The 21521-nt window shown below is 41.6% G+C and overlaps 1 long non-coding RNA gene across 1 annotated transcript; it reads right to left on the bottom strand.

Annotated features, from left to right (window-relative positions):
* Positions 1 to 19950: 19950 nt before the first annotated feature.
* On the bottom strand, positions 19951 to 20818 carry LOC122053860. The gene is made up of 4 exons (XR_006132408.1): positions 20710 to 20818; positions 20515 to 20605; positions 20226 to 20288; positions 19951 to 20096 (listed from the first exon to the last, which is right to left on the bottom strand). It is a non-coding gene; the product is annotated as an uncharacterized LOC122053860 (long non-coding RNA).
* Positions 20819 to 21521: the final 703 nt, after the last annotated feature.

Below are 21521 nucleotides of genomic sequence, written 5' to 3'. Positions count from 1 at the left end.
CTTCTCTACAGGGTTTGGGCACTATTTTGATGCAACACGGCAGGGTAGTCTCCTATGCCTCTCGTCAGTTGAAGGACCATGAGAAGAACTACCCAGTACATGATTTGGAGCTAGCCGCTATTATCTTTTCTTTGATGATTTGGCAACATCATCTATATGGTATTACATTTGAGATTCTCACTGATCATAAGAGTCTCAAATATCTTTTCACTCAGAAGGAACTCAATCTCCGACAGAGGAGATGGATGGAGTTCCTGAAGGATTATGATTGTACCTTTAGCTACCATTCGGGGAAAGCTAAAGTGGTTGCCAATGCACTTAGCCGGAAGTCCAGAGGGACTTTAGCTGGCCACCGAGCGTTAGTCATGGATTTGATTAAGGGTTTCTCCTAGTTGGACCTTGAGGAGCAGGGACAGACAGAGCAGGGTATTTTGGTTATCATGCTTGCTCAGTTGTCGATCAGGACGAGGATTCGAGAGGCCTAGGCCAGATATCAGCGCTATAATCCATTGGCAGCCAGATAACTTCTGGGTAGCAGACGGAGTACACCCGAGATGACGAGGGTATTACTTATTTCCAAGGTAGATTATGCATACCTCAATCTCATCCGGTCTTGAAGGAGCTACTTCAGGAAGCTCATCACTCTCGATTTGCCATCCACCCAGGTGGAACCTATATGTATCGAGACTTGAGGCGTTCCTATTGGTGGAACAACATGAAGGAAGATATCACGGAGTAGCTAGATATCTAGTATGATTATGGATTTTATGGCAGGATTACCTAGGACACAACGAGTCCATGACACGATTTGGGTGATCATTGATCGATTAACCAAATTTGTGCACTTCTTAGCGATTCGGAAGACCGATTCTCTGGATCGATTGGCAAAGCTGTATTATCGGGAGATCATCAGATTGCATGGTGTCCCTTTGAGCATTATATTAGATAGAGACCCACAGTTCACATCTTGCTTCTGGCAGAGTCTGCAGCAAGCCTTGGGCACACAGCTTCGATTCAACACAGCATTCCATCCGCAGATAGATGGACAGTCAGAGTGGACCATCCAGACATTAGATGATTTGCTGAGGTCTTGCATTATGGATTTTGGAGGCAGCTGGGAGGACCACTTGCCATTAGTAGAGTTCACCTGTAACAATAGCTATCATTGGGCTATCCAGATGGCACCGTTTGAAGCATTATATGGTAGACTGTGTCAGACACCCACCCTTTGGGAAGAGGTTGGGGAGGCCAGCTGCTAGGACCTCAGAGAGCACAGCAGGAGGTAGAGTTGGTCCGCACTATCAAACGGACGATGTCAGAGGTGCAAGATCGCTAGAAGAATTATGCTGATCAGAGACAGAGACCCTTATAGTTCTCTATAGGCGAGCATGTATTTCTGAGAGTCTCACTCACGAAAGGAGTGAAGAGATTTGGCCTCAGAGGTAAACTAGCTCTATGATACATTGGGCCTTTCCAGATCTGGGCGAGGATTGTAGCGGTAGCCTATCGTCTCGCGCTACCACCGTCTCTGGCAGGCGTTCACAATGTATTTCATATGTCTATGCTGAGGAAATACGTGTAAAATACCAGAAAAAAGGGACAGATAATAATAAGGGAATTTTTCAGAAATTTTTCGAAGCTCGTATGGACGAGTTTATGGGGATTAAAAAATTGGGCCCCGGGAAAGCCTGTTTAGGTTACCCCATTTAAGCAAGGAAAAGTTGCATTTCTTTTCCTTTTTATTTGTTTTTTTTCTTTTATTCTCATTTCCTTTCTCCTCCGCCGAACCCACGCGCCCTACAACCTGCCCTAACCACCTCGTGGCGAGTCGTTCCCCCAAAAACCTTCGGCGCCGATTTTCCTCCTCAATCCTCCCGAGCTCTTCGTCCTCCACCCAACGACGCCACCTTGCTCCGCCACTTTATCGAGCTGCGCGTCGATCACCGGCCACAGGAAGTCAGTGCCGATGCCTGTGCCCTAGCGACCCGCGCCTCCCTCAACGACCTTCTCTTCTCTCTTCCCTTACTGTGTCGTGCCCTAGTTTGGGTTCACAGCCGCCGTCGCACCTCTGCATCCAGCACTGTCGTCGGCCACCAGTTCCAACCCAGCACCGCCGTCGACCTTGTGCCCTTTTGGGTTGTGCCCTAGGTGTCTCCGTGTTGTGGACGGAAGCAGAGCAGTCCGAGACCAGCATCTCGGTGACCATGACCTGCCGCCCGACGCCACTGCTTTTCCCTCTTCATTCTTCCGGCAGCCGGGTTCATTGCCACCACCTCTTCCACCAACCACAACCACAGTTCCTGGCGTACGTTTTCAGGTTAGGGATTATCTTCGACCTCTATGTAGGTAATTTTTCATTGATATGGACTCCAAGTGCATGCTACTTGATAAGTCCACCATGTGCTCGAAGTTATGTCTGTGAGCAATGCAGTGTTAATTAACTCCTTCGTCTCTGGTTATGCAGGGGTTGGAGACATGAACGTGGTCATTCGGTGTTCGAAGAAATATGTCGAACATCCGACAGTCAATCACCTCTGTTCTAGCAATGAGGTAGAGGTAAAAGTAGTTCAATTAAGAAGTTATAACTTCATGATTAGTGTAATTGATTTAGGTATGGATTATTATTCTAATGAGTTGATTAGGGATTAGGAAAACTAATCCTAATTAACCGTTGGATTTAACTTAGGCAGATTGAGGTTTATGGATTAAGGTTTTGCCCTAATTTAGTGTAAGAGATTTTATTTAGCTATTTATAGGAATGTAGCTAAATAAAATATATTTATATTGGTGATACAGGACTGTGATTCGAGATGGGCGTCTCGACATCGGATTGATTCGATTTGATCTATATTGGAGGAGGGTACCTCTTGACTTATTTTTTATGATATTGTCAATTGGATATGCATAGTATTTTATAGCTACAAGCAATGATCATGTTTGCCTTTGGTATGTCACCGTTTGATACTCATAGCATGTTCTGTTGGGCGTTTGTTATGTATCCATGTTTATGTCTCGTGATTATTGCCATGAGTACCTTAGTTCATAGAGTAAGTGACATACCATGCTTTACTGAGTTTAGGACTAGATTATGGATTTTTATTATCTGGCATGTGTACCTATATTTTTATATCATATCTGATCTGTGTACCTAGACCATTTTTCTTTGATCCATGTATATTGATGGTACATATTTTATGGAGGTGGATATGTTCAGGATCTAGGGTTTTTGATTCCTTATTGTTGGCTCCATTATTGTTGGATATGTACATATTTTCTGATCTGTGCGATTGTCGGCTCCATTATTGTTGAGCACATCGCCAGTTACATGTATCTGCACACACGACCACTCATGGGCTAGTGGTATATTCAGGCAGAGTGTGTTGTAGCAGGTGCTCTGTCAAGGGCTCCGTTGGTCCACTCATGGGTTAGTGTGACGCAGCGTTGTAGCAGGACAGGGATCCCTCCCCGTCATCGTGTACTGGGAGATGAGAGCATTGAGCTCCCCCATTTATGATTTGGGGTAGGTGGCTAGGTGTACTCCGACAGCTTCCCGTCCACTCGGTCACTCATCAGGAGCAGTGACGTCAAAGTGCACGGTTGTCACAACCCTACCCACTCGGTCTCACCATCATGTGTGAGACGGCTGACTGGAGAGTAGGGGTGACCAGGACATGTCATTGGCATCATACGCATTGATGCATTTATTGCTTGTGCTTGCTGCATTTGGTTGGATGCATCTGTTTGACTTGCATACATGATTTATGACACTCTCGGTTTGATGACCTTTTGTTCTGGATAGGATTTCCTGGTGAGTATAACTTCCTCAGTTACCTTTCAGTTTTGCATTTTTCCTATATATGATTAGGAATCTGTATTCCATGTTTATTGCTGTTATATATATCTTACTAGGCATGTCTATTGGTATTCGCTGAGTTGTTGAACTCACCCCCCGTCGACACTATCTTTTTCAGGTACCAGGTTGTTTATGGAGTCGCTTGGAGTATCCTACCTGCCGGTCACCACGTCACATCAGAAGATCTATCTCCGTTTTTGTTTATTTATATTTTGGTAGATGAATGTGTGTATTTGGCTTTGTGCTCCAGATTTATTTTCAGAGTGTTATATTGTTGTGTGGTATAAGCCTATCTGGCTAGTAGTGTTTTGTTTTGTTTTGTATGGGCTTGTATTTATGTTTTTCCGCTGTGTTAGTTTTGATTTCAGCCGAGTGGGATGATAAAAATATATAACTGTATGGTTGTTATTATATTTGTCTAGCTGTGTAGGCTGAGAGTATTAACTGCGTGGTTGTGTATATATTCCAGCCGCATGTGGCTGATGTATATTATGCCTGTAGAAATGCTTCATATTGTCACCCGTACAGGGGAGGTGCTGCCGAAATTTCATCGGACAGGGACTTTCTCGGGGCGTGACAATTTAGTGGTATCAGAGCAGGTATATGATACTTGCTATGTGTTCTAGATTTTCGAGATTTATCTGATACCAATTTATTGTTGGTATCAGAGCAGGGTTTACGAGTCATATTTCTTGTGTTTCGAATTTCGTGTTTTAGTTTTCTTGATGTGACTTTTTCAGATTCTGGGACCTGGTATCGGCAGGACTTCTCCAAGCTATAGGAGGTATGTTGGTATATGTTATCCTACCTTTCTGTTAGTATATACACTGTTGACTATTACAATTTATGACTTGTATTATCATTCTTTATTAGTACTTGTCTAGTTGATATAGCATATATTTTATGTATTAGGTAAACCACTGATCATGGTCGACCCTAATAGAGATCAAGGATTACGGTCTTAGGAGACTTTTTATATCATAACACCAGTAGTTTTAGCTTCTATTACTACTAGTTGGTTAAGAGATGGAGGCACATACCAGTCTCTGTTGTTATTGGCTAGGTGCTAGGTAATAACTAGTAAGTACATATTTTTGTTGACTCAGCTAGTAGAGTACTGATATACTTTAGTTAGTTTCATTAGTAAATGATTGATTTACTCTGGTTAGATTGGTCAATAGAAGATTGATTTACGCTTGTCGACTTGGGTAGTCGTGGATTGATATACCTTAGTTGCTTGTGGAGGATTAAGGTATTCTTGATTAGTTAGTAGATGACCGATTTAGTTTTGTTGGTTCGATCAGTAGGGGATTGTCATACTCTATTTTTAGAGGTTCGAATATTTGGGTTATTTGTGCTTAGTTTGGTATCTAGAGCACATTTGAGTACATGTTTTGTACTGACATGGAAAAGACTGAATTGACCGTATACCATTATCGATTTCGGTCAGTCTATAGAGGATCGATGTATCCTATTCCATGTGGACTTTAATTTTTGACTGTATGTACCTAGTTGGATAACTTAGAAGGTGACCCTGCCATTTCAGAATACAAGGTTGATTGGATTAAATATGCTGATTTTGCATATCTATGTGGTAGGTACATATGATTGTTATGTGTTGTACGAGTATTATGATGGACGGTCTAATTGCATGTAGTGTGTGTATACTTTTCTAGTTATGATTGTTGTGGGTTTCTAGTAGATTATACCCGAGTGGTTTGATTGGTTTATTGGAGGTATTTTGTCTATTAAATCTATGTTGTGAAATGTACACATGTGTTTGAGTGTTTTATTAGAGGTATCTTATCGATTTAATCTGAGTTGTGATATGTGCAGATATGTTCGGTGTAATATTTGAGGTATCTTGTTCATTATATTTGTTCTGTGTGTACACAAGTGTCGATTATGATTTGTTAGAAGTATTACGTTGATTATACTCTTGACATAGTTGTATATATGTCATGTGAGTGTTGTTTGAGGTGTATTGTCGATTATACCTATATTGATATATGCACACGGGTTCGGTATGCATTGTTGGAGGTATCACGATGGTTTATACTTTTGTTGTGAGTATGTTTGGTGTGTACTAATTGGAAGATTATGTCGATCATACATATGTTGTGTGTGCACGTGTGCCAGGTGTATGGTTGGTAGCATCATGATGATTCTACCTATGTTGAATGTAGAATGTTGAGTGTCTACATTATGTTATTGGTTGTATTACCCTGTCAACTAATTCTCCTATTAGTGGGTGACCGACCTACTAGGATGATGATAGAGTTGACTATGGATTTGATTTGCTTACTAGATTGTTATACCCTAGGCTACCCACAGTGATCTGTGGTAGAGAGATCTCGTGCAGTCTCTAGCTGGATAGTTAGGTGCCTTGGGCACTTATGTATTGTTTATGGTGAAGCGTTGCTCCCACACGTGTTATGGATTGTTTGTGGTGGAGCGTTGCTCCCACATATTGTGGATTTTTTTGTAGCGGAGTATTTCTCCCATATTTATTACAGATACATATTTCAGATTATTTGTGGTGGAGCGTTGCTCCCACATATTGAGGATTTCTTGTGGTAGAGCATTGCTCCCACATATGTGGTATTTCTTGTGATGGAGTGTTGCTCTCACACTGGAGGATCTATTCTTTGGTGATTTATATTGTTGGTGATTAGATTTCAGATGTATTATCGGGGATCTTATGATTGGGAATGTCTGCAGTACGGACATTATGAGTTCTTGGTCTTACCATATAGGCTTACACTGCCTTAGATGTTTCAGGGACTCGATGATTCAGGTATTCCTAGGATGTTTGGATCGGTTTCCATTGTCTTGTTGACGATGTTGTGATCTATTTCGGATCCGAGGTGAGTCACGTACACCATCTTCGCATAGTTCTAGAGATATTTTGACGGAAACGTCTATATGTGAAGATCAATAGTGCGTATTTTGGTTGTCTTCTGTGAGATGTTTGAGACGTACGGTCACCAGTAGGGGTATACTGTAGATCCACAGGAGATAGAGGAGGTTGTTACCAGTTGGGAGTTGTCATAGCCTATGCATGAGACTCGCAACTCCCTTTGTCGAGCTAGTTATTACTGGAGGCTCGTTGGGGGTTTTCCACGTGTTGCTATGCCACTGACACGCTTGACCGGGAAATGCGTGAAGTTCACGTGGTTCGAGGACTACGGGACCCGCTTCTAGGAGCTGAAGCGGAGATTAGTGTCAGCTCCAGTTTTGATTTTACCTTCTGGAGAGGATGGATTCGTACTTTATATCGACGGATCTCTTCAGGGTTTGTGCGCTGTTTTGAAGCAGCACGATAGAGTAGTCTCCTATGCTTCTCGATAGTTGAAGGAGAATGAGAAGAACTACCCAGTACATGACTTGTAGCTGACCACCATTATTTTTGCATTGAAGATTTGGCAGCATTATTTGTACGGTGTTACATTTGAGATTCTCACTGACCATAAGAGTCTCAAATATCTGTTTACTTAGAAAGAAACTTAATCTCCGACTGAGGAGATGAATGGAATTCCTGAAGGATTATGTTTGTACCTTTAGCTATCATCCAGGGAAAAGCTAATGTGGTTGCCGATGCACTTAGCCGGAAATCCAGAGGGACTTTGGCTTGCCACCGAGCAGTGGTCACGGATTTGATGCAGGGATTTTCCGAGTTAGGCCTTGAGGAGAAGGGACAGACAGAGCAGGGTATTCTTGTTACCACGGTTGCTCAGTCGTCAATCAGGATGAGGATCTGAGAGGCCCAGGCTGGTGATTAGCATTTGCAGTTCATTGACAGTCAGATAGCTTTCGGGCAGCAGACCGAGTTCACACGAGATGAGGAGGGTGTTATATACTTCCGAGGCAGATTATGCGTACCTCAGTCTCATCCGGTCTTACAGGGGCTACTTCAGGAGGCTCATCGTTCTCGATTCGCGATCCACCCAGGCGGGACCCGCATGTATCGAGATTTGAGACGTTCTTACTGGTGGAACGGTATGAAGAAAGACATCGCGGAATTTGTAGCAAGATGTCTTGTCTGTCAGCAGGTGAAGTCCGAGCATCAGAGACCTACCGGTTTACTTCACCGGATTCCTATTCCTGAGTGGAAATGGGAACATGTTACCATGGACTTTGTGGTGAGTTTGTCTAAAACACGACGATGCCATGACGCGATTTGGGTAATCGTTGATCGATTAACCAAATCCGCGCACTTCTTAGCGGTCCGGAAGACCGTTTCCCTGGATCGATTAGCAGATCTGTATGGCCGGGAGATCATCAGATTACCTGGTGTTTCTATGACTATTATTTCGGATAGAGACCCCCGGTCCATGTCTCGTTTCTGGCAGAGTCTGCAGTAGGCCTTGGGCACTCAGCTCTGTTTCAGTACAGCTTTCCATCCGTAGACAGATGGACAGTTAGAGCGAACCATTTGTCATTGGTAGAGTTCGCTTACAACAATAGCTTGCATTCGGCTGTCCAGATGACATCGTTTGAAGCGTTGTATGGTAGGCCTTCTTGGACACCCACCCTCTGGGATGAGGTTGGGGAGGCCCAGTTGTTGGGACCTCATAGAGCTCAGTATGAGGCAGAGTTGGTCCGTACTATCAAACGGAGGATGTCAGAGTCGCAGGACCACCAGAAGGGTTATGCTGATTGGAGACGTAGACCCATGGAGTTCTCTACATGCGACACATGTGCTGACAGATATCTTAGTTCCTGTTCAACCTGACGTCACTTATGAGGAGGTTCCGGTACGAATTCTGGACCGGAAAGAGCGTCAGTTGCGAAACAAGACTATCCGACTGGTTAAAGTCGGATGACAACATCATACGGACGAGGAGGCTACCTGGGAGCTCGAGGATACTATCCGAGCTTGATACCCCCATCTTTTCACTAGAGGTATGTGATTTAATTTACCGTTCAACAATGATACTCTTTATCTGTTGTTAGTACTTGCTGATGGTAGATGACGAAATTTGGGGACCAAATTTTTATTAGTGGGGGAGAATGTAAAATACTGAAAAAAAGGGACAGATAATAATAAGGGAATTTTTCAGAATTTTGGAACTTTTTCAGGAATTTTTTGAAGCTCGTATGGATGAGTTTATGGGGATAAAAAAACTGGGCCCTAGGAAAGCCTGTTTAGGTTACCCCATTTAAGCGAGGAAAAGTTGTATTTCTTTTCCTTTTAATTTGTTTTTTTCTTTTATTCTCATTTCCTTTCTCCTCCGCCGAACCCATGCGCCCTACAACCTGCCCTAACCACCTCGTGCCGAGCCGTTCCCCTAAAAACCATCGGCGCCGATTTTCCTCCTCAATCCTCCCAAGCTCTTTGTCCTCCACCCGACGGTGCCACCTTGCTCCGCCACTTTGCCGAGCCGTGCGCCGATGACCGGCCACAGGAAGTCAGTGCCGATGCCTGAGCCCTAGCAACCCGCGGCTCCCTCACCCTCTTGCGACACCGCTGGCCTTCTCTTCTCTCTTCCCTTACCGTGCCGTGCCCTAGTTTGGGTCTACCGCCGGTGACTAAGTGTCGCCCTCTTCCCACACAGAGCAGTGCCGACGTTGGCTGTCGCTTAACTACTCTTGGTCGTGGACACCAAGTACTCACAGGGAGCAGAGCCGATCACCTACTCACCACTGGTTATGCTGATGTTCTTGCCCCGTGGACCATTGTTCCTCTGATTCATTGCCACCACCTCTTCCACCAACCACAACCACTGTTCCTGGCGTACGTTTTCAGGTTAGGGATTATCTTCGACCTCTATGTAGGTAATTTTTCATTGATATGGACTCCAAGTGCGTGCTACTTGATAAGTCCACCATGTGCTCGAAGTTATGTCTGTGAGCAATGCGGTGTTAATTAACTCCTTCGTCTCTGGTTATGCAGGGGTTGGAGACATGAACGTGGTCGTTCGGTGTTCGAAAAAATGTGTCGGACATCCGACAGTCAATCACCTCTGTTCTAGCAATGAGGTAGAGGTAAGAGTAGTTCAATTAAGAAGTTATGACTTCATGATTAGTGTAATTGATTTAGGTATGGATTATTATTCTAATGAGTTGATTAGGGATTAGGAAAACTAATCCTAATTAACCGTTGGATTTGACATAGGCAGATTGAGGTTTATGGATTAGGGTTTTGCCCTAATTTAGTGTAAGAGATTTTATTTAGCTATTTATAGGAATGTAGCTAAATAAAATATATTTATATTGGTGATACAGGACTGTGATTCGAGATGGGCGTCTCGACATCGGATTGATTCGATTTGATCTATATTGGAGGCGGGTACCTCTTGACTTATCTTTTATGATATTATCAATTGGATATGCATAGTATTTTATAGCTACAAGCAATGATCATGTTTGCCTTTGGCATGTCACTATTTGATACCCATAGCATGTTCTGTTGGGCGTTTGTTATGTATCCATGTTTGTGTCTCGTGATTATTGCCATGAGTACCTTAGTTCCTAGAGTAAGTGACATACCATGCTTTACTGAGTTTAGGACTAGATTATGGATTTTTATTATCTGGCATGTGTACCTATATTTTTATATCATATCTGATCTGTGTACCTAGACCATTTTTCTTTGATCCATGTATATTGATGGTACATATTTTATGGAGGTGGATATGTTCAGGATCTAGGGTTTTTGATTCCTTATCTGACCGGTGTACCTAGACCATTGATTAGGTCAATTTATTCTAGGGTACACATTATATATATATGGATTGGTACAAGATATTGTCATGCTTAGTGTCATGCACCATTCGCATGATTGCATGTTGTGCGATTGTCCGCTCCATTATTATTGAGCACATCGCCAGTTATATGTATCTGCACACACGACCACTCATGGGTTACTGGTATATTCTGGCAGGGTGTGTTGCAACAGGTGCTCTGTCAAGGGCTCCGTTGGTCCACTCATGGGTTAGTGTGACGCAGCATTGTAGTAGGACAGGGATCCCTCCCCGTCATTGTGTACCAGGAGATGAGAGCATTGAGCTCCCCCATTTATGATTTGGGGTAGGTGGCTAGGTGTACTCCGACAGCATCTCATCCACTCGGTCACTCATTAGGAGCAGTGACGTCAGAGTGCACGGTTGTCACAACCCTACCCACTCGGTCTCATCATCATGTGTGAGACGGCTGACTGGAGAGTTGGGGTGACTAGGATATGTCATTGGCATCATACGCATTGATGCATTTATTGCTTGTGCTTGCTGCATTTGGTTGGATGCATCTGTTTGACATGCATATAAGATTTATGACACTCTCGGTTTGATGACCTTTTGTTCTGGATGGGATTTTGCTTACCCCATTTCAGCAAGGAAAAGTTGTATTTCTTTTCCTTTTTATTTGTTTTTTTTTATTTTATTCTCATTTCCTTTCTCCTCCGCCGAACCCACGCGCCCTACAACCTGCCCTAACCACCTCGTGTCGAGTCGTTCCCCCAAAAACCATCGGCGCCGATTTTCCTCCTCAATCCTCCCGAGATCTTCGTCCTCCACCCAACGGCGCCACCTTGCTCCGCCACTTTACCGAGCCGCGCATCGATCACCGGCCACAGGAAGCTAGCACGTCGCCTGTGCCCAGCGCCTCCCTACGCCCTCTTTCTCTCCTCTGGCCGACGCGACGCCGCGATCTTCCGCCGGCCGAACCCTTGCTACGTTGGCTGTCGCTTACCTACTCTTGGTTGTGGACACCGAGTAGTCACAGGGAGCAAAGCCGATCACCTACTCACCACTGGCACGCTGACGCCTTTCCCCTTCATTCTTCCTCTGATTCATTGCCACCACCTCTTCCACCGACCACAACCACAGTTCCTGGCGTACGTTTTCAGGTTAGGGATTATCTTCGACCTCTATGTAGGTAATTTTTCATTGATATGGACTCCAAGTGCATGCTACTTGATAAGTCCACCATGTGCTCGAAGTTATGTCTGTGAGCAATGCGGTGTTAATTAACTCCTTCGTCTCTGGTTATGCAGGGGTTAGAGACATGAACGTGGCCATTCGGTGTTCGAAGAAATATGTCGAACATCCGACAGTCAATCACCTTTGTTCTAGCAATGAGGTAGAGGTAAGAGTAGTTCAATTAAGAAGTTATAACTTCATGATTAGTGTAATTGATTTAGGTATGCATTATTATTCTAATGAGTTGATTAGGGATTAGGAAAACTAATCCTAATTAACCGTTGGATTTAACTTAGGCAGATTGAGGTTTATGGATTAAGGTTTTGCCCTAATTTAGTGTAAGAGATTTTGTTTAGCTATTTATAGGAATGTAGCTAAATAAAATATATTTATATTGGTGATACAGGACTGTGATTCGAGATGGGCGTCTCGACATCGGATTGATTCAATTTGATCTATATTGGAGGCGGGTACCTCTTGACTTATCTTTTATGATATTATCAATTGGATATGCATAGTATTTTATAGCTACAAGCAATGATCATCTTTGCCTTTGGTATGTCACTATTTGATACCCCTAGCATGTTCTGTTGGGCGTTTGTTATGTATCCATGTTTGTGTCTCGTGATTATTGCCATGAGTACCTTAGTTCCTAGAGTAAGTGACATACCATGCTTTACTGAGTTTAGGACTAGATTATGGATTTTTATTATCTGGCATGTGTACTTATATTTTTATATCATATCTGATCTGTGTACCTAGACCATTTTTCTTTGATCCATGTATATTGATGGTACATATTTTATGGAGGTGGATATGTTCAGGATCTAAGGTTTTTTATTCCTTATCTGACCGGTGTACCTAGACCATTGATTAGGTCAATTTATTCTAGGGTACACATTATATATATATGGATTGGTACAAGATATTGTCATGCTTAGTGTCATTCACCATTCGCATGATTGCATGTTGTGAGATTGTCCGCTCCATTATTATTGAGCACATCGCCAGTTATATGTATCTGCACACACGACCACTCATGGGTTACTAGTATATTCAGGCAGGGTGTGTTGCAACAGGTGCTCTGTCAAGGGCTCCGTTGGTCCACTCATGGGTTAGTGTGACGCAGCGTTGTAGCAGGACAGGGATCCCTCCCCGTCATCGTGTACCGGGAGATGAGAGCATTGAGCTCCCCCATTTATGATTTGGGGTAGGTGGCTAGGTGTACTCCGACAGCATCCCGTCCACTCGGTCACTCATCAGGAGCAGTGACGTCAGAGTGCACGGTTGTCACAACCCTACCCACTCGGTCTCACCATCATGTGTGAGACGGCTGATTGGAGAGTAGGGGTGACCAGGACATGTCATTGGCATCATACGCATTGATGCATTTATTGCTTGTGCTTGCTGCATTTGGTTGGATGCATCTGTTTGACTTGCATACATGATTTATGACACTCTCGGTTTAATGACCTTTTGTTCTGGATAGGGTTTCCTAGTGAGTATAGCTTCCTCAGTTACCTTTCAGTTTTGCATTTTTCCTATATATGATTAGGAAGCTGTATTCCATGTTTGTTGCTGTTACATATATCTTACTAGGCATGTCTATTGGTATTCGCTGAGTTGTTGAACTCACCCCCCGTGGACACTATCTTTTTCAGGTACCAGGTTGTTTATGGAGTCGCTTGGAGTATCCTACCTGCCGGTCCCTACGTCACATCAGAAGACCTGTCTCCGTTTTTGTTTATTTGTATTTTGGTAGATGAATGTATGTATTTGGCTGTGTTCCGGTTTTGTTTCCGGAGTGTTATGTTGTTGTGTGGTGTAAGCCTAGCCAGCTAGTAGTGTTTTGTTTTGTTTTGTATGGGCTTGTATTTATGTTTTTCCGCTGTGTTAGTTTTGATTTCAGCCGAGTGGCCTGATAAAAATATATAACTGCGTGGTTGTTGTTATATTTGTCCAGCCGTGTAGGCTGAGATTATTAACTGCGTGGTTGTGTATATATTCCAGCCGTATGTGGCTGATGTATATTATGTCTGTAGAAATGCTTCAGATTGTCACCCGTACAGGGGAGGTGCTGCCGAAATTTTTTCGGACAGGGATTTCCCAAGGCGTGACAATTCGTATCCAATCCAGCACATGTTCTGTCAGAGGTATCAGTTTCCATTCAGCCTGACATTATCTATGAGGAGGTTCTGGTATGGATTCTGGACCACAGAGAGCGTCAACTATGGAACAAGACTATTCGGCTGGTTAAAGTCGGATGATAGTATCATATAGCCGAGGAGGCTACATGGGAGCTCGAGGATACAATCCGAACTCGATACCCCCAATTTGATACTAGAGGCTTGTGGGTTAGGTTTTTGTTCAACATTTATATGGTTTGTTGATTGTAGTACTTGCTGATGGTAAGTAACAAAATTTGGGGATCAAATTTATATAATTGGAGGAGAATGTAAAATACTGTAACCAATAATAAGGTTAAATGGACGAAATACCTTAACGGATTTTTCTAAAATTTTTAGAAATTTTCGAGGATTTTTTGAAGTTCGTATGAGATAGTTTGCGAGGATGAATTAATAAGCATGGGAAAGGCCTGTTTAGAAATACCCAAAAGTAAGAGTTGATTTAAGAAAGTACTTACGGTTTGATTAAACCAAACCTAAGTTTCCTAATTAAATCATTTTCCTTTTTATGTTCTCTACCCGAGCCCTATTTCTTCCCCGCCGAACCTTTCCTTCTCCTCTTCTCATCGCCGAACTTCCTCTTCTCTCCCGAGCCGCACGCCGCCGTTAACCACCTCTTCTCCTTCTCCCGTCTCTTTGCGTGGCCGTCGACCACCACCCGATCGAGAGGCGAGCCTCGCCGACAAGGGTCCGATGCTGGCCAGTGGACCTCTAGCTAGCCATGAGCTGCCCCAACTCTGACAAAAAAGTGAAAAGGATTTGCCCTTCTCTGCATCGCCACCGCCACCTAGCTCCGACGCCGCCGGATCGATGGTTTCCACCCAGGCCGCCGGTTGTGGATCTGTTCTGCCACCTAGCAGGGGCTGCTACTCCTTTCGATCGCAAGACGTTGACCATCTCTGTTCGGTTCTCCAGCGTGCACGATCGACAGCTAGGGCTAGCCAACGTTGAGTTTTGTTTCAGTGAGCAGTCACCCCAGCTTGCCACCACCACAACATTTGTATTCCATCATAAGGGAAGATATGGACTTGATTTGGGTGTTTCGGCTGTAGTTTTCCCTAGCTCCAGTGGTTGTTTTTCGACAGCAAGGTTGCATCGACCATGATTTATGGCAGGAAGATCTTTGGATGTGAGTCCTATAGCTGATATATCCAAATTTAGGTGAGTTTTAGAGGTGATTCCATTATTACGTTGGATTGAGTTAGTGGTAATGGTTCTACAAGTTGGTTAGTTTGTATTAGGTTGATTATGTATAGATTTTAATCTAATTGAATAGTGGTACGATTAGTGTTAAGAAAACTAATCCTTGTTGACCGGTGGATTAAATATAGTTATGGTTAATGTCTACGATCGATTAGGGTTTCCCCTAATTAGGTTTGGGTATTTTAATTAGCTATTTAACTCATATGATTTTAGCTAAATAAAAGGTATATGTATTGATTGATGCAGGACTTTGATTAGAGACGGGCGTCTCGAAGTAGGATTTCTGGATACGATCTTCTTTTGAGGCGAGTATCTCTTGACTTATCTTTTATGATATTGTCACTTTGATATGCATAGTAATTTATAGCTACTAGCAATGATCATGCTTAGATTTGCCCTTGGTATGTCACTATTTGATACCTATAGTATGTTCTATTTGTTGCTTGTTATGTATTCATGTTTATAGCTCTTGATTATTGCCATGTGTACCTTAGTTCCTATTGGAAGTGACATACTAGGCTTCACTGGGTATAGGACTAGTTTTCTGGATTTTATTATCTGACATGTGTACTTAGATCTATGATACCTAGGTCATGGTATGATTTATTTTCCTGTTTGATACATATTATGTGGAGGTGATTATGGTTAGGATTTACATGCTTAGTGTCATGCACCATCTTGCATGATTGCATGCTGTGCGATTGTCGGCTCCATTATTGTTGAACACATCGCCAGTTACATGATCTGCACACACAATCACTCATGGGTTAGTGGTACATCAGGTAGGGTGTGCGCAGTTGCTCTGCCAGTGCTCCGCTGGTCCACTCATGGGTAGCGTGACGTAGTGTGGTAGCACAACAGGGATCCCTCTTCTAGACTGTCTCAGGGAGATGAGAGCATTGCGGTCCCCCACTCTGTTTGGGGTAGGAGGATAGGTACTCTGACAGTATCCTGTCCACTCGGTCACTCAGGAGTAGTGATAGCAGAGTGCACAGTTGTTATAGCCCTACCCGCTCGGTCTCACGATCGCGTGTGAGATGGCTGACTGGCGTCAGGGGTGACACATGACATTTTGCATCATATTGCATGATTGCATTTATTGCTTGTGATTGCTGCATATTGGTTATTACATTTTGGTGTTTGCATATGATTGACATGCATATAGAAGACATGAGGTATTTGGTCTGACGATCGTATGTTCCAGATAGGAGACCCTGGTGAGTAGAGTTTCTTCAGCCTTTTTAGTCTGCATTTCCTACTTTGTTCAGGAAACTATACTGCATGATTATTTTTATTAGTTATATCTTACTAGGCTTGTCAAGCTGATATCCGCTGAGTTATTTGAACTCACACCATTGAGCGATTTCTATTTCAGGTTGAAGGTAGATTTTTGGAGTCACTTGGAGTATCCTGTTTGTCGATTCCCCCATCACATCCGAAGACTTATTTTTGGTTTTGATTTGTACTTTATTTGATCTATGTTTTTGGTTTACTTAGCAATGTAAATTTAGGTTTTGGTTCCGGAGTGTTGTTATGTGGTATTTTTGTTTGATTATGGTGTGGTGTAAGCCTAGCCGACTAGCAGTCTTTTTTTCTTTTTTGGTTTGTAATGATTTTCTATCATTTTCGTTGTGTTTTTGGTATTTTGATCCAGCTGAGTGGGTTGTTAGATGTATATATAACTATGTGGTTGTATTTATTGTTGTTACGACCGAGTGGGCTGAATATACACTGCGTGGTTGTGCATATATTCTAGCCGTGTGTGGTTGATGTATATATGTGGATGTAGAAATGTTTCAGATTGTCTCTAGTACAGGGGAGATGTCGAATTTTTCTCTGGCTGGGACTACTCGGGGCATGACATCCAAGGCAAATAAAAAAATGCACTAAAAATCTCCTCTGGGTTGAGAAGCCTCTTACAACAATGAACGCACAGAATTAGAAAGATTAACTCAGACAAACTGAAGTACAAGTGTTGTTACTTTGTAATGCTCGTTCTCCTTAGCTTTTGAGAGCAGGGCTGTTTATATAGCCCTGCTTGGGGCGCTTGGAAGCGTTCCAGGTGCCTGGAATGAGATAGAATTCTATTCCTGGTGAAACATTCAAACGCCATGTCGAAATAGCTAAGAATCAGGTTCTGGGTGCCCGAAAGGGTTCCAGGCGCCTGGAGTCCGAGCGCCTCGAAGGTTGAAAGTCAACATTTTGTTGGCTTTCTCTCCGAGCCTCCAGCTTTGTCTCCGCTTGCTTGGGTGATTTTGGTCATCCGGAATAGGGCCCGAACCCAACTTCTGGCCTTCTCAAGCAGACTTCCGCTCCAGCTTCTCGTCCATCGGAATTGCTGCTTGCTTCCTTCTCGTCCACCAGCGTACTCTTCCACAGCTTTTCATCCCTTACACAGTTGCATCTTTTGCTCCTTGAGAAATCATCCACTCCGGCTTCTCGTCTCTTGGAAACACTACACGCTTTGTCTTTTCCACAACTTTGTCTTTTCCATGCATTTGCATAACAGGAGCAAACTTACCCAATATGATTGTGATGCTCATAATTACTAGCATTTGACATCACATACATGATAATTATTATTTTTTGATCAAATAGATAATTAATTATATATGAACATGTTAGACATATTTTGATTCTCAGGAACAAAGTACAAAATTTAGAACAATGAGAGAAAATCGAGACCACATTCACACAATGAGCTGTAGAAGTTATGCTCGTTTGCCTTACATGATGGTAAAAAGTTTTTTTTTATCAAACTTTATACAATACATTTTACATATACACTTAATTAGTGACATTATTTATTATAAGAATTTTTATATATTTTATACTTAAGGAAAAAAGCAACTCCTGCAGATACACCAATTACACAATCAAAAGTTTGGATAGAGGTCACAAGAAGAAAAATAGAGAACCTAGTAGTCAAGATATTGGAGAGAAAATGGCAATAAAATTATTTCTTTATTATTTATAGAATTTACAAGAAAAAAATAGACAATCTAAATTTCTTATTTTATCATTTTTAAAAGTTACCTCTTTTTATTTGCAAAAAAAAATAGAACGGTGTCCACCTGAATCTCACAACACAACTAACATTCCTGATAATGCAATTAGTCTTGTATTTTGCAAGGAAGCTCGAGGCAGAGTGCACAAAATGAGCTTTGGAGTTACACCATCGAAAGTTAGAGCTTCTAAGCAACAAAATAGAACTGTTAAACCACTTGAAAGTATGGTGAATAACCTTCAACAAGAAATGCAAGAAATGATGTTTTGTTTTTCTAAAATATAAAGCAATAAAATGAGCAAGAACAGGTTAGTAATTAAGAACATAAGATATAATATGAAAAAGTTTGTCATCATTTGTCTTAGTTACTTTGAGTTTTTGTATTCTTGTTAGTACAATTATCTTATGGTAATATTAATTGACACAATTTGTTTGTAAAATTAGGTTGCTAGCGGTTGTTAGGCATTACTGGAGACGAAGGGTTCCCCTTCGTTACTCCCTTTGCTGTAAACGCCAAGGAGACGAAGGGGCATCCTTTCCCCTTCATCTTCCTCAGCCTTCCTATTTAAGGTATGCCCAAGCATAGATCTGGGAGAAAGAGTGCGCGAGTGAAGCGGAGATGACCAGAGAGTTTTGGGAGGTGATAAGCGAGTAAAGGAGAACGCCCAGAGGCCGGGATTTGGTTTGTGAAAGAGTTCGGGGAGGTTCCATGAGGTGATCTTCTCGGTGACTGTAGCAGCGACGTCTCTGGCGGTTCTTCGGTGATTTCTTCGGGAAAGCACTCTGAGTGGTTACCGCTTTGCTTCGTTTTAGTTTTCATGCTCTCAAAATACCAACAATGGTATCAGAGCATGCATGATTTTGAAAGAATGGAAATCGACGCGAAAAAACTCGTGTTTTTCTTCTTCTGTCGTGAAGAAGAAGAAGAATAATAACACTGTTCATCAATTGAATCGATTAACCAATCGATTCAATTGAATTGAATCGATTGAAATTTCGTTTCAATCGATCTAAAATTGTGAACAGTGTCGCTTTTGACGAAGCACAGTGTTGAATCGATTCAACACTGTGCATGAATCGAATAAAACACTACAACAAAAATGACTTTTCGTAGCACGCAAATTCACTTTTCGCAGCGCGCATTGCGCGCTACACAATTAAAAGCTGTTGAAAGTCATAAATTATCCGTGGCGTGCTTTTGCACGCTGCGAAAAGTATTTTCTACAGTGCGCAAAGCACGCCATGGATAATAGTATCCACGGCATGCTTTGCGCGCTGCGGAAAATACTATCCGCAGCGCGCGAACGTATGCTGTTAATGGTCTTAACTATATTAAAAAAAATAATTTGATGAAAATAATAAATTAAAATTTTACAACAAATTTAGTGCAAACCAAATCCATACAAAATTAATAAAAGTCATAGCTTTTCATTATACCACAAAAACTCAAAACATCTAAAACAATATATGAAATCTCTAACAAACTAGCAATTACATAACAACAATTCAACTTACAATCCAAACAAATTAGTATAATATGTATCAATCACACAATACTATAAATTTAGATAACCATGCGACCGTGCTTCCTATTGCATCATCGAGAAACTGCATTTCATCATTTGGTCGAATTAGGGCCACCTGAAATTGAACACATGTACCAACTCACAAGTAAAAAACAGCTTGAACACATGTACAAGGAGGTATAGAAAAACCATTTTAGGTTGTATAATAGAGATCTTAAGTATAAATTCTTATGAAAAAAAGATCAGTGGAATAAAATACTAAAGAAATCTAAAATGAGTGGGCATGCTTACTATTTTCTCTCCAACAGCTTGAGTACTAGGCTCCCCATTTTTTTTCTTGTGACCTTCAATCCAAACTTGCGATCTTGTAATTTTTGTATCTACCGGACTTGTCTTTTCCTTAAATATAGAAATATATACAAAATCATTACAACACAATTCAAGAGATACATATATCATTACTTATTACTTAAATTATAAAAAATTAAAAATAATTACCATAATGTGAGTCAAACGAGCATAACCTACCTGAATGGAGAAGCCTCAAATCCTGTTAAGGCACTACCACAACAAATCTACTAATATTTTGAGCTGGAAAATCCAAATTGGATATGCTTCAGCTGTTACCAATAAGAATTAAATCCACGTAATTATTTAACAAAGAACATACAAGAAACTAAGACAGGAAAGTGAAACTGTTCGACCAGAAGGAACAACAACTACATAATATCTTTCCGATCTTGTAGCACCAAATCAAACTCAGAAAAGCAAGTAGCATGGAAGTTCCATCTCAGATATGCTCGTTGAGAAGAACTACCTTAGCACAAATCATGGAGCTTTCTAGATATGTAGCAAGCCAACAGAGACCAAGCCAACACTCAAATGCCATCACAATGCAAGACCAAACACTACTGTGCGGAAAAGAATTAGTGCTATCAATTCAACAATACATTAAAGACATGAATCTAGTGGCAAGCTTATATATAACATTCTTGCGAATATAAGTAAATACCTCTTCGTTCAAAACACCATTTGAAGATTATCTAGGTCTGTGTATGCCATCTTAGGGTCCTCTTCCATTTTAGTATCAAATAGAGGAGTAGCCAGCTTGGGAGGGTTCTAAGCAAAGGTGAATCACTCATTAAGACGAAAAATCTCCAAAACAATCAAACATGCAAGTTAACTTTTTGATTACCAAGAAAGAAAATCACATATAAAAAATTGATTCCTACATTATTATATTTTAAACAAATAAATATAATGTATTATTCACACAAGTTTTACAAAACTTGTAATTACAAAACTTGGAAAAACCTATCATTATATTTTAATAGGTAGAGGTAACTGACAAAGTTTTTCCTTGGCATTATGCCCTTCCATCATGTAATTGCCACAAAGTTAATTTTTTTATGGATAACAGTATATAAATATGATTATTCTTTGATCTGTGCCAAATAGATTTGCTATTGTTATAAGAGAGATAGTTCAATAAACTAGATTGCAAATGAATCATAGAGATTGTAGGAACCTAAGTTGAAAGAAAACGTTTAATATGTCATCAAGATAATATACATACTAAACCTAGAACCCTATCATAGAACAAAACAAAAAAAGAAATTTAAAAAAAAGAAGGAAATAAAGTATGGAAAACCTAGAACTCTATCATAGAACTCTTATCCTAATTGTTAGAAAAAGAGGTAGAAGCATGGGAGAATTAGGATATACACAAACCTAAGAGGAGATGAACAACGGCTTCGGCACGTTGCAGGACAGGGCAAAAAATCTGATCAAGCAGTGGTGTGCGGCATGAGAAAGAATGCGACG

The sequence above is a fragment of the Zingiber officinale genome, chromosome 3A (assembly GCF_018446385.1).
Source record: "Zingiber officinale cultivar Zhangliang chromosome 3A, Zo_v1.1, whole genome shotgun sequence".
Lineage (NCBI taxonomy): Eukaryota > Viridiplantae > Streptophyta > Magnoliopsida > Zingiberales > Zingiberaceae > Zingiber > Zingiber officinale.
Note: the sequence above shows the minus strand (reverse complement) of the source record. Positions and strands in the feature narration are given on the sequence as shown.